Source organism: Pan troglodytes, chromosome 18 (genome assembly GCF_028858775.2).
Source record: "Pan troglodytes isolate AG18354 chromosome 18, NHGRI_mPanTro3-v2.0_pri, whole genome shotgun sequence".
In the NCBI taxonomy this organism is placed as follows: Eukaryota; Metazoa; Chordata; class Mammalia; order Primates; family Hominidae; genus Pan; species Pan troglodytes.
The window spans coordinates 90,164,556-90,179,305 of NC_072416.2; positions in this window are offsets into that span (position 1 = coordinate 90,164,556).

A 14,750-nucleotide genomic window follows, 5' to 3' on the forward strand; every position below is an offset into this window, starting at 1 on the left:
CGTTGTAAATATTTCCATGTTTACACAGAAAGCGTTGTAGATATTTCCAGGCTTACACAGATTGCGGTGTAGGTATTTCCAAGTTTACACAGATAGCTGTGTAGATATTTCCATGTTTACACAGATAGCGTTGTAGATATTTCATTGTTTATAGAGATAGCGGTGTTGGTATTTCCATGTTTTTAAAGATACCGGTGTAGTTATTTCCGTGTTTAAAAGGTAGAGGCGGAGATATTTCCATGTTTATACAGATAGCGGTGTAAAAATTTCCATGTCTATACAGATAGCGGTGTAGTTATTTTCATGTTTATACAGATATCGGTGTAGATATTTCCATGTTTATTCAGGTGACTGTGTAAATATTTCCATGTTTTTACAGATGGCAATGTAGACATTTCAATGTTTATAGAGATGGCGCTGTAGATATTTCCATGTTTATACAGTTAAAGATGGAGCTATTTCCATGTTTATACAGACAGCACTGGAGATATTTCCATGTTTATAGTCATAGCGGTGTACATTTTTCCATGTTTATAGAGACAGCGGTGTAGGTATTTCCATGTTTATACAGATAGCGGTGCAGATATTTCCATGTTTATACAGATGCCCATGCAGATATTTCCATATTTATTCAGAGGGCTGTGTAGATATTTCTATGTTTATACAGATGGCAGTGTAGATATTTCCATGTTCCTACACATGACTGTGTAGGTATTTCCATGTTTATACAGATGGCTTTGTAGATATTTCCATGTTTATAGAGATAGCGGTGCAGGTATTTCCATGTTTATACAGATAGCGATGTATATATTTCCATGTTTATACAGATCGTGGTGTAGATATTTCCATGTTTATACAGATAGCGGTGTAGATATTTCCATGTTTATATAGAGAGCGGTGTAGGGTTTTCCAAGTATATACACATGGCTGTGTAGATATTTCCATGTTTATACAGATGGCGGTGTAGATATTTCCATGTTTATACGGATAACTTTGTAAGTATTTCCATGTTTATACAGATGGCGGTGTAGATATTTCAATGTTTATAGAGATAGCAGTGGAGATATTTCCATGTTTATACAAATAGCGGTGTAGATATTTCCATGTTTATACTGATCGTGGTGTAAATATTTCCATGTTATAGAGATGGCGGTGTAGATATTTCCATGTTCATAGAGATAGCAGTGTTGATTTTTCCATGTTTACAGAGATAACGGTGTGGATATTTCTATGTTTATTCAGATAGGGGTGTAGATATTTCCATGTTTATACAGATAGCAGTGTAGATATTTCCATGTATATACAGATGGCTGTGTAGGTATTTCCATGGTTATACAGAAGGCTTTGTAGACATTTCCATGTTTATACAGATGACATTGTAGGTATTTCCATGTTTATACAGATGGCGGTGTAGATATTTCCATGTTTATAGAGATAGCTGTGTAGATATTTCCTGGTTTATACAGATCGCGGTGTAGATATTTCCATGTTTATACAGATCGCGGTGTAGATAATTCCATGTTTATACAGATCATGGTGTAGATATTTCCATGTTTATAGAGATCACGGTGTTGATATTACCATGTTTATAGGGACAGAGGTGCAAATATTTCCACATTTATACAGATAGCGGTGTAGTTATTAGCATGTTTATACAGATAGCGGTGTAGATATTTACATGTATAAACAGATGTCTGTGTATATATTTCCATGTTTAAACTGATGGCGGTGAAGATATTTCCTTGTTTATACAAATAGCGGTGTAGATATTTCCATGTTTATACAGATAGCGGTGTAGATATTTCCATGTATATACAGATGGCTGTGTAGATATTTCCATGTTTATACAGATGGCTTTGTAGATATTTCCATGTTTACACAGATGACTTTGTAGGTATTTCCATTTTTATACTTATGGCGGTGTAGTTATTTCCATGTTTATAGAGATAGCTGTGTAGATATTTCCATGTTTACACAGATAGCGGTCTAGATATTTCCATGTTTATACAGATCGCAGTGTAGATATTTCCATGTTTATACAGATCGCGGTGTAGATATTTCCATGTTTATACGGATAGCGGTGTAGATATTTCCATGTTTATACAGATGGCGGTGTAGATATATCCATGTTCATAGAGATAGCAGTGAGGATATTTAGATGTTTATACAGATAGCAGTGTAGATATTTCCACTTTTATAGACATAGCGGTTTAGATATTTCACATTTATACAGATAGCGGTGTAGATATTTCTATGTTTATAGAGATTGCGGTGTAGGTATTTCCATGTTTATAGAGATAGCTGCGTAGATATTTCCACCTTTAAACAGATGGCGGAGTAGATATTTCCATCTTTCTACAAACGGCAGTGTAGATATTTCCATGTTTATAGAGATGGCGGTGTAGATATTTCCATGTTTATATAGATGGCAGTGTAGATATTTTCTTGTTTATGTAGATGGCGTTGTAGATACCTCCATGTTTAAAGAGATGGCGGTGTGTATATTCCCATGTTGATGGGGATAGCGGTGTAGATATTTCCATGTTTATAGAGACAGCGGTGTAGTTATTTCCATGTTTATACAGATAGCGGTGTAGATATTTCTATGTTTCTGCAGATGACTGTGTAGGTATTTCCATGTTTGTGCAGATGGCAGTGTAGATATTTCCATGTTTATAGATATAGCGGTGTAGATTTTCCCTGTTTATACAGATTGCGGTGGAGATATTTCCATGTTTATACAGATAGCTTTGCCGATATTTCCATGTTTATACAGAGTTCTCTGTAGATATTTCCATGTTTATATAGATGACAGTGTAGATATTTCCAGGTTTATACAGGTGACTGTGTAGATATTTCCATGTTAATAGAGATGGCGGTGTAGATATTTCCATGTTTATACAGATGGCGGTGTAGGTATTTCCATGTTTATACAGATAGCGGTGTAGATATTTCCATCTTCATAGAGATAGCAGTTTAAATATTTCCATCTTTATACAGATAGTGGTGTAGATATTTCCATGTTTATACAGATGGCGGTGTAGATACAGCCATCTTTCTGAATATGGCAGTGTAGATATTTTCATGTTTACATAGATGCTGGTGTAGATATTTCCATGTTTACAGAGATTGCGGTGTAGATATTTCCATGTTTATAGTGCAAGTGGTGTAGGTATTTCCATGTTTATAGAGGTAGCCGTGTAGACATTTCCATATTTATACACGTAGTGGTGTAGGTATTTCCATGTTTATACAGATGGCGGTGTAGATATTTCCATGTTTCTAAGGATGGCGGTGAAGATATTTCCTTGTTTATACAGATAGCGGTGTAGATATTTTCATGTAAATACAGATAGCGGTGTAGATATATCCATGTTTACACAGATAGCGGTAGAGATATTTCCCTGTTTATACAGATAGCGATGTAGATATTTCCATGTTTATAGAGATAGCGGTGTAGATATTTCCATGTTTACACAGATGGCTGTGTAGATATTTCCATGTGTATATAGATGGCAGTGTAGATATTTCCATGTTTATACATATAGCGGAGTAGACTTTTCCATGTTTACAGATATAGCGGTAAAGATATTTCCATCTTTGCACAGATTGCGGTGTAGACATTGCAAACTTTACACAGATAGTGGTGTAGATATTTCCAAGTTTACACAGATACCTGTGTCGATATTTCCATGTTTACAGAGATATCATTGTAGATATTTCCATGTTTATACAGATAGCGGTGTAGTTATTTACATGTTGATACAGAAAGCGGTGTAGATATTTTCAGGGTTATACAGATAGTGGTGTAGATATTTCCAAGTTTTACAGATAGCTGTGTAGATATTTCCCTGTTTACAAAGATAGCGTTGTAAATATTTCCATGTTTACACAGATAGCGTTGTAGATATTTCCATGCTTACACAGATTGCGGTGTAGATATTTCCAAGTTTACACAGATAGCTGTGTAGATATTTCTATGTTTACACAGATAGCGCTGTAGGTATTTCATTGTTTATAGAGATGGCGGTGTAGGTATTTCCATGTTTTTAAAGATACCGGTGTAGGTATTTCCGTGTTTATTAAGATATCGGTGGAGATATTTCCATGTTTATACAGATAGCGGTGTAAAAATTTCCATGTTTATACAGATAGCGGTGTAGTTATTTCCATGTTTATACAGATAGCGGTGTAGATATTTCCATGTTTATAGAGACTGTGGTGTAGATATTTCGATCTTTGCACAGATTGCTGTGTAGATATTTCCATGTTTATACTGACTGCGGTGAAGTTATTTCCATGTTGATACAGATAGCGGTGTAGATATTTCCATGTTTATACAGGTAGCAGTGTAGAAATTCCCATGTTTATACAGATCGCTATGTAGATATTTCCATTTTTCTACAGATGTCAGTGTAGATATTTCCAAGTTTACACAGATGTCAGTGTAGATATTTCCATGTTTATGCATATGGCCGTGTAGATATTTCCATGTTTATAGAGATGGCGGTGTAGTTATTTCTATGTTTATAGAGATAGCGTTGTAAATATTTTCATGTTTATAGAGATGATGGTGTAAGTATTTTCATGTTTATAGATATAGCGGTGTAGATATTTCCATATTTATACTGATAGTGGTGTTGCTACTTCCATGTTTACACAGATAGCGGTGTGGATATTTCCATGTTTATACAGCTCGCGGTGTAGATATTTCCATCTTTATACAGATGGGAGTGGAGATATTTCCATGTTTATACAGATAGCGGTGTAGATATTTCCATGTCGATAGAGATAGCGGTGTAGGTATTTCCATATTTATACAGATTGCGGTGTAGATATTTCCATCTTTATACAGATGGCGGTGTAGCTATTTCCATGTTTATACAGATAGAAGTGAAGATATTTCCATGTTTATACAGATAGTGGTGTAGATATTTCCAAGTTTATAGAGATAGCGGTGTAGATACATCCATGTTTCTGAAGATGGCGGTGTAGATATTTTCATGTTTATAGAGATGGTGGTGTAGATATTTCCATGTACATAGAGATTGCAGTGTAGATATTTCCATGTTTATAGAGAAAGTGGTGTAGTTATTTCCATGTTTATACAGATTGCGGTGTAGATATTTCCATGTTTCTACAGATGGCGGTGTAGATATTTCCTTGTTTATACAGACAGCGGTGTAGATATTTCCATTTTTATACAGGTAGCGGTGTAGATATTTCCATGTTTACAGAGATAGCGGTGTAGATATTTCCATCTTTGCACAGATTGCCGTGTAGATATTTCCATGTTTACGCAGATAGCTGTGTAGCTATTTCCAAGTTTACACAGATAGCTGTGTAGATATTTCCATGTCTACACACATAGCGTTGTAGATATTTCCATGTTTATACAGATTGCAGTGTAGATATATCCATGTTTATACAGATCGCGGTGTAGGTAATTCCATGTTTATACAGATCGCGGTGTAGATATTTCCATGTTTATACAGATAACGGTGTAGATATTTCCATGTTTATACAGATAGCGGTGTAGATATTTCCATGTTTATACAGATAGCGGTGTAGATATTTCCATGTTTATACAGATAGCGGTGTAGATATTTCCATGTTTATACAGATAGCGGTGTAGGTATTTCCATGTTTATAGAGATAGCGGTGCAGTTATTTATATCTTTATACAGATGGCATTGTAGATATTTCCTTATTCACACAGATGGCGGTGTAGATGTTTCCACGGTTATACAGATGGCGGTGTAGTTAGGTCCATGTTTATGGAGATGGCAGTGTAGATATTTTCATGTTTATAGAGATGGCGGTGTAGATATTTCCATGTTTATAGAGATAGCAGTGTAGATATTTGCATGTTTATACAGATGGCTGTGTAGATATTTCCATGTGTATACAGATGGCATTGTAGATATTTCCATGTTTATACAGATGAGTGTATAGGTATTTCCATGTTTTACAGATGGCATTGCAGATATTTCCATGTTTATAGAGATAGCGGTGTAGATATTTCCATGTTTGTACAGATTGTGGTGTTGATATTTCCATCTATAAACAGATGGCCATGTAGATATTTCTATGTTTATACAGATGGCCGCGTAGATATTTCCATGGACATGCAGATGGCGGTGTAGGTATTTTCATGTTTATAAAGATCGTGGTGTAGATATTTCCATGTTTATACAGATACCGGTGTAGATATTTCCATGTTTATACAGACCGCAGTGTAGATATTTCCATGTTTATAGAGATAGCAGTGTAGATATTTCCATGTTTGTACAGATGGCGGTGTTGATGTTTCCATCTATACACAGATTGCCATGTAGGTATTTCCATGTGTATACAGATGGCATTGTAGATATTTCCATGTTTACACAGATGACTGTATAGGTATTTCCATGTTTATACAGATGGCGGTGAAGATATTTCCATGTTTATAGAGATAGCGGTGTAGATATTTCCATATTTATACAGATAACGGTGTAGAAATTTCCATGTTTATAGAGATAGCGGTGTAAATATTTCCATGTTTATACAGATCATGTTATAGATATTTCCATGTTTATAGAGATAGCGGTGTAGATATTTCCATGTTTATACAGATAGCGGTGTAGATTTTTCCATGTTTATGCAGACCGCGGTTAAGATATTTCCATGTTTGTACAGATGCCGGTGTTGATATTTCCATCTATACACAGATGACCGTGTAGATATTTCCATGTTTATACAGATGGCAGCGCAGATATTTCGATGGATATGTAGATGGCGGTGTAGATATTTCCATGTATATAGAAATAGCGGTGTAGTTATTTCCATGTTTATATAGGGAGCGGTGTAGATATTTCCATGTATGTACACATGGCTGTGTAGATATTTCCATGTTTATAAAGATGGCGGTGTAGATATTTCCATGTTTATACACATAACTTTGTAGGTATATCCATGTTTATACAGATGGCGGTGTAGATATTTCGATGTTTATAGAGATAGCAGTGGAGATATTTCCATGTTTATACAGATAGCGGTGTAGTTATTTCCATGTTTATATAGATAGCGGTGTAGATATTTCCATGTATATACACATGGCTGTGTAGATATTTCCATGTTTGTACAGATGGCGGTGTAGATATTTCCATGTTTATACAGATAACTTTGTAAGTATTTCCATGTTAATACAGATGGCGGTGTAGATATTTCCATGTTTATACTGATCGCGGTGTAGATATTTCCATGTTTATAGAGATGGCGGTGTAGATATTTCCACGTTCATAGAGATAGCGGTGTTGATTTTTCCATGTTTATAGAGATAGCTGTGTGGATATTTCCATGTTTATACAGATAGGGGTGTAGATATTTCCATGTTTATAGAGAAGGTGGTGTAGATATTTCCATGTTTATATAGATCACGTTGTAGATATTTCCATGTTTATACAGATCGCGGTGTAGATATTTCCATGTTTATACAGATCATGGTGTAGATATTTCCATGTTTATACAGATTGCGGTGTTGATATTACCATGTTTACAGGGATAGCGGTGCAAATATTTCCACATTTATACAGATAGCGGTGTAGTTATTAGCATGTTTATACAGATAGCGGTGTAGATATTTCCATGTATAAACAGATGTCTGTGTATATATTTCCATGTTTAAACAGATGTCTGTGTATATATTTCCATGTTTATACAGATGGCAGTGTAGATATTTCCATGTTCATAGAGATAGATGTGTAGATATTTCCATGTTTATACAGTTGGCGGTGTAGATATTTCCATGTTTATACAGATCGCGGTGTAGATATTTCCATGTTTATACAGATCGCGGTACAGATATTTCATATTTATACAGATCGCAGTGTAGATATTTCCATGTTTATACAGATAGCGGTGTAGATATTTCCATGTTTATAAAGATAGCGCTGTAGATATTTCCATGTTTATACAGGTCCGGTGTAGATATTTCCATGTTTATATAGATGGCGGTGTAGATATTTCCATGTTTATAGAGATAGCGGTGTAGATATGTCCATGTTCATAGAGATAGCAGTGAGGATATTTCCATGTTTATACAGATAGCAGTGTAGATATTTCCATTTTTATGGAGATCGCGGTTTAGATATTTCATATTTATACAGATAGCGGTGTAGATATTTCCATGTTTATACAGATTGCGGTGTAGATATTTCCATGTTTATTCAGATGACTGTGTAGATATTACCATGTTTTAACAGATGTCAGTGTAGATATTTCAAAGTTTATAGAGAAGGCGCTGTAGATATTTCCTTGTTTAAGCAGATAACGGTGGAGATAATTCCATGTTTATACAGACAGCAGTGGAGATATTTCCATGTTTATACACATAGCGGTGTACATATTTCCATGTTTATAGAGACAGCAGTGAAGGTATTTCCATGTTTATGCAGATAGCGGTGAAGATATTTCCATGTTTACACAGATGTCTATGCAGATATTTCCATATTTACACAGAGGGCTGTGTAGATATTTCTAAGTTTATACAGATGGCAGTGTAGATATTTACATGTTCCTAGACATGACTGTGTAGGTATTTCCATGTTTATACAGATGGCTTTGTAGATATTTCGATGTTTATGGAGATAGCGGTGTACATATTTCCATGTTTATACAGATAACGGTGTAGATATTTCCATGTTTATAGAGATAGCGGTGTATATATTTACATGTTTATACAGATAGCAGTGTAGATATTTCCATGTTTATACAGACCGCAGTGTAGATATTTCCATGTTTATAGAGATAGCAGAGTAGATATTTCCATGTTTGTACAGATGGCGGTGTTGATGTTTCCATCTATACACAGATTGCCGTGTAGGTATTTCCATGTGTATACAGATGGCATTGTAGATATATCCATGTTTATACAGTTGGTGGTGTAGATATTTCCAAGTTTACACCGATGACTGTATAGGTATTTCCATGTTTATACAGATGGCAGTGTAGATATTTCCATGTTTATAGAGATAGAGGTGTAGATATTTCCATATTTATACAGATAACGGTGTAGAAATTTCCATGTTTATACAGATAGCGGTGTAAATATTTCCATGTTTATACATATCACGGTGAAGATATTTCCATGTTTGTAGAGATAGCGGTGTAGATATTTCCATGTTAATGCAGATAGCGGTGTAGATATTTCCATCTTTATACAGATGGCGGTGTAGATATTTCCATGTTTATACAGATAGAATTGAAGATATTTCCATGTTAATACAGATAGTGGTGTAGATATTTCCAAGTTTATACAGATGGCGGTGTAGATACATCCATGTTTCTGATGATGGCGGTGTAGATATTTTCATGTGTGTAAAGATGGCGGTGTATATATTTCCATGAATATAGAGATTGCAGTGTAGATATTTCCATGTTTATAGAGAAAGCGGTGTAGTTATTTCCATGTTTATAGAGATAGCGGTGTAGATATTTCCATATTTATACAGATAGCGGTGTAGGTATTTCCAGGTTTATACAGATTGCGGTGTCGATATTTCCATGTTTCTAGAGATGGCGGTGTAGATATTTCCTTGTTTATACAGACAGCGGTGCAGATATTTCCATGTTTATACAGGTAGCGGTGTAGATATTTCCATGTTTACAGAGATGGCGGTGTAGTTATTTCCATCTTTGCACAGATTGCCGTGTATATATTTCCATGTTTACGCAGATAGCTGTGTAGATATTCCCAAGTTTACACAGATAGCTTTGTAGGTATTTCCATGTTTACACACATAGCGTTGTAGATATTTCCATGTTTATACAGATTGCGGTGTAGATATGTCCATGTTTATACACAAAGCGGTGTAGATATTTTCATGTTTATACAGATAGCGGTGGAGATATTTCCATGATTATGGAGACTGCGGTATAGATATTTCCATGTTTATACAGATAGCGGTGTAGATATTTCCATGTTTACAGAGATAGCAGTGTAGATATTTCCATCTTTGCACAGATTGCTGTGTAGATATTTCCATTTTTACACAGATAGCCTTGTAGATATTTCCAAGTTTACACAGATAGCTGTGTAGATATTTCCATGTTTATACAGATAGCGGTGTAGATATATCCATGTTTATACAGATAGCGGTGGAGATATATCCCTGTTTATACAGATTGCGATGTAGATATTTCCATGTTTGTACAGATAGCGGTGTAGATATTTCCATTTTTATAGAGATAGCAGTGTAGATATTTCCATGTTTATACAGCTGGCTGTGTAGATGTTTCCATGTGGGTACAGATGGTGGTGTAGATATTTCCATGTTTTTACAGATGGCAGTGTAGATATTTTCATGTTTATACAGATATCGGTGTAGATATTTCCATGTTTACAGAGATAGCGTTGTAGGTATTTCCATCATTGCACAGATTGCGGTATAGGTATTGCCAAATTTACACAGATACCGGTGTAGATATTTCCAAGTTTACACAGATAGCTGTGTAGATATTTCCATGTTTACAGAGATAACATTGTAGATATTTCCGTGTTTATACAGATTGCGGTGTTGTTATTTCCATGTTGATACAGATAGCGGTGTAGATATTTCCATGTTTATACAGGTAGCGGTGTAGAAATTCCCATGTTTATACAGATCGCTTTGTAGACATTTCCATTTTTCTACAGAAGTCAGTGTAGATATTTCCAAGTTTATACAGATGTCTGTGTAGATATTTCCATGTTATACAGATGACTTTGTAGGTATTTCCATGTTTATACTGATGGCGGTGTAGTTATATCCATGTTTATAGAGATAACTGTGTAGATATTTCCATGTTTATACAGATCGCGGTGTAGATATTTCCATGTTTATACAGATCGCGGTGTAGATATTTCCATGTTTATACAGTTCGCGGTGTAGATAATTCCATGATTATACAGATCGCGGTGTAGATATTTCCATGTTTATACAGATCGCGGTGTAGATATTTCCATGTTTTTACAGATATCGGTGTAGATATTTCCATGTTTTCACTGATTGCGGTGTAGATATTTCCATCTTTCTACTGATGGCATTGTAGATATTTCCATGTTTATAAAGATGACTGTATAGGTATTTCCATGTTTTTACAGATGGCGGTGCAGATACTTCCATGTCTATAGCGATAGCGGTGTAGATATTTCCATGTTTGTACAGATGGCGGTGTTGATATTTCCAGCTATACACAGATGGCCGTGTAGATATTTCCATGTTTATTCAGATGGCGGCGTAGATATTTCCAAGGACATGCAGATGGTGGTGTAGTTATTTCCATGTTTATACAGATAGCGGTGTAGGTATTTCCATGTTTACACAGATGGTGGTGTAGATATTTCCGTGTTTATACACATGGCGGAGTAGATACTTCCATCTTTATTGAGATGGCAGTGTAGATATTTTCATGTTCATACAGATGGCGGTGTAGATATTTCCATATTTATAGAGATAGCGGTGTAGATATTTCCATCTTTCTACAGATGGCAGTGTAGATATTTCCATGTTTATACAGATGGCCGTGTAGATATTTCCATATTTATACAGATGTCTGTGTAGATATTTCCATGTGTATACAGATGGTATTGTAGCTATTTCCATGTTTATACAGATGGTGGTGTAGATATTTCCATGTTTATTCAGATGACTGAGTAGATATTTCCATGTTTCTACAGATGGCTGTGTAGATATTTCAATGTTTATATAGATGGCGCTGTTGATATTTCCATGTTTATACAGATAACGGTGGAGATATTTCCATGTTTATACAGAGAGCAGTGGAGATATTTCCATGTTTATACACATAGCGGTGTACATATTTCCATGTTTATAGAGACAGCGGTGTAGGTATTTCCATGTTTATACAGATAGCGTTGCAGATATTTCCATGTTTACACAGATGCCTATGCAGATATTTCCATATTTATACAGAGGGCTGTGTAGATATTTCTATATTTATACAGATGGCAGTGTAGATATTTAAATGTTCCTACACATGACTGTGTAGGTATTTCCAAGTTTATACAGATGTCTTTGTAGTTATTTCCATGTTTATAGAGATAGCGGTGCAGATATTTCCATGTTTATACAGATAGCGGTGTATATATTTCCATGTTTATACAGATCATGATGTAGATATTTCCATGTTTATAGAGACCGCAGTGTAGATATTTCCATGTTTATAGATATAGCAGTGTAGATATTTCCATGTTTGTACAGATGGCGGTGTTGATGTTTCCATCTATACACTGATTGCCGTGTAGGTATTTCCATGTGTATACAGATGGCATTGTAGATATTTCCATGTTTATACAGATGGTGGTGTAGATATTTCCATGTTTACACAGAAGACTGTATAGGTTTTTCCATGTTTATACAGATGGTGGTGTAGATATTTCCAAGTTTATTGAGATAGCGGTGTAGATATTTCCATATTTATACAGATAACGGTGTAGAAGTTTCCATGTTTATACAGATAGCGGTGTAAATATTTCCATGTTTATACAAATCACTTTGTAGATATTTCCATGTTTATAGAGATAGCGGTGTAGATATTTCCATGTTTATACCGATAGCGGTGTTGATATTTCCATGTTTATACAGACCGCGGTGTAGATATTTCCATGTTTATACAGATGGCGGTGTTGATATTTCCATCTATACACAGATGACCGTGTAGATATTTCCATGTTTATACAGATGGCGGCGCAGATATTTCCATGGATATGTAGATGGCGGTGTAGATATTTCCATGTTTATACAGATAGCGGTGCAGTTATTTCCATGTTTATATGGATAGCGGTGTAGATATTTCCATGTATGTAAACATGGCTGTGTAGATATTTCCATGTTTATACAGATGGCGGTGTAGATATTTCCATGTTTATACAGATAACTTTGTAAGTATTTCCATGTTTATACTGATGGCGGTGTAGATATTTTGATGTTTATAGAGATAGCAGTGGAGATATTTCCATGTTTATACAGATAGCGGTGTAGATATTTCCATGTTTATACTGATCGTGGTGTAGACATTTCCAAGTTTATAGAGATGGCGGTGTAGATATTTCCATGTTCATAGAGATAGCGGTGTTGATTTTTCCATGTTTATAGAGATAGCGGTGTGGATATTTCCATGTTTATACAGATAGGCGTGTAGATATTTCCCTGCTTATAGAGATGGCGGTGTAGATATTTCCATGTTTATACAGATCACAGTGTAGATATTTCCTTGTTTATACAAATAGCAGTGTAGTTATTTCCATGTTTATACAGATAGTGTTGTAGATATTTCCATGTATATACAGATGGCTGTGTAGATATTTCCATGTTTATACAGATGGCTGTGTAGATATTTCCATGTTTATACAGATGACTTTGTAGGTATTTCCATGTTTATACAGATGGCGGTGTAGATATTTCCATGTTTATAGAGATAACTGTGTAGATATTTCCAGGTTTATACAGATCGCGGTGTAGATATTTCCATGTTTATACAGATCGCGGTGTAGATATTTCCATGTTTATACAGATCGCGGTGTAGATATTTCCATGTTTATACAGATATCGGTGTAGATATTTCCATGTTTACACTGATTGCGGTGTAGATATTTCCATCTTTCTACTGATGGCATTGTAGATATTTCCATGTTTATACAGATGACTGTATAGGTATTTCCATGTTTTTACAGATGGCGGTGCAGATATTTCCATGTCTGTAGAGATAGCGGTGTAGATATTTCCATGTTTTTACAGATGGCGGTGCAGATATTTCCATGTTTATACAGATCGTGGTGTAGATATTTCCATGTTTATACAGATGGCCGTGTAGATATTTCCATATTTATACAGATGTCTGTGTAGATATTTCCATGTGTATACAGATGGTATTGTAGCTATTTCCATGTTTATACAGATGGTGGTGTAGATATTTCCATGTTTATTCAGATGACTGAGTAGATATTTCCATGTTTCTACAGATGGCTGTGTAGATATTTCAATGTTTATATAGATGGCGCTGTTGATATTTCCATGTTTATACAGATAACGGTGGAGATATTTCCATGTTTATACAGAGAGCAGTGGAGATATTTCCATGTTTATACACACAGCGGTTTACATATTTCCATGTTTATAGAGACAGCGGTGTAGGTATTTCCACGTTTATACAGATAGCGGTGCAGATATTTCCATGTTTACACAGATGCCTATGCAGATATTTCCATATTTATACAGAGGGCTGTGTAGATATTTCTATGTTTATACAGATGGCAGTGTAGATATTTAAATGTTCCTACACATGACTGTGTATGTATTTCCATGTTTATACAGATGTCTTTGTAGTTATTTCCATGTTTATAGAGATAGCGGTGCAGATATTTCCATGTTTATACAGATAACGGTGTATATATTTCCATGTTTATGCAGATCATGGTGTGGATATTTCCATGTTTATACAGATACCGGTGTAGATATTTCCATGTTTATACAGACCACAGTGTAGATATTTCCATGTTTATAGAGATAGCAGTGTAGATATTTCCATGTTTGTACAGATGGCGGTGTTGATGTTTCCATCTATACACTGATTGCCGTGTAGGTATTTCCATGTGTATACAGATGGCATTGTAGATATTTCCATGTTTATACAGATGGTGGTGTAGATATTTCCATGTTTACACAGATGACTGTATAGGTATTTCCATGTTTATACAGATGGCGGTGTAG